Below are 909 nucleotides of genomic sequence, written 5' to 3'. Positions count from 1 at the left end.
CACCTTTTGCAAGGAGCAAATGGAAGCTTGGTGCTCTCCGGAGGACACTGCAGAGCTCGGATTTAGTGTCAGGTTTATTTAAATCGAAAGTACTGCCCCTAGCTGTCTTCTCTTGTTAAGATGCTACTTCTTATATTATATATGAATGTCTTAAACTTGGTTGTATATTCCAGGCTCCCATGTATATGAATTATATATAATTCCGAATATGCCAGGCTGTTTCAACTCTGCTACCCTCCACTGGGGAGGCATTCCAGATTGTTCATGCTCACACTTCCAGACTCATTTTCCAGTTTTATCTCTTCCTCACCCGTTACACGCTCTGCATTCTGGCCAAATCTGACTGTTCATTTCTGTGATCTGCACATGCTTCACCTTATTCCATCTGGCCTTAGCTTCGATATGTGGGTAACAGAATCCAACTTACAAACTCAGATATGCAGACACACCACTTTATTTTTCTCGAATCAACTTAATTTCTACTTGGATCCCTCTTTCTACTGGCACTGAGGGACGTTAATAGAAGTCAAGCAGGAATGACTACATAATTTGCAGGGTCTAGTGCAAAATGAAAATGCAAGCCTCTGGGTCAAAAACTAAGAATTTCAAGATGATGAGAGCAGAGCATTAAACCAAGTGCTGGCCCCTTCTGAGTAGAGTCCGGAGTGACTCATAAGGCACACATACATGAAGCTGGCCCTACGAGCCAATTTTGGCTGTCTTTCCTTTCTGTGGTTATGTCTGAATTCTGGGAGGCTTACATAGCACACATTGGGCTTAAGAGGTATCCAATCCTTAAGGTCTGCTGTCTGTGCTGCTCTCTGCTGAGAAAGGCTGTCTTCCTGGCTCTCCATCATTAGTCCAAGCAAATTGCCTCCTTCTCATCCATGAGGCCCTTCGACCTTCTGC

Source organism: Ursus americanus, chromosome 9 (genome assembly GCF_024610735.1).
Source record: "Ursus americanus isolate L20-20 chromosome 9, mUrsAme1.1.p, whole genome shotgun sequence".
Taxonomy (NCBI): Eukaryota; Metazoa; Chordata; class Mammalia; order Carnivora; family Ursidae; genus Ursus; species Ursus americanus.
This window is presented reverse-complemented; position numbering follows the sequence as displayed.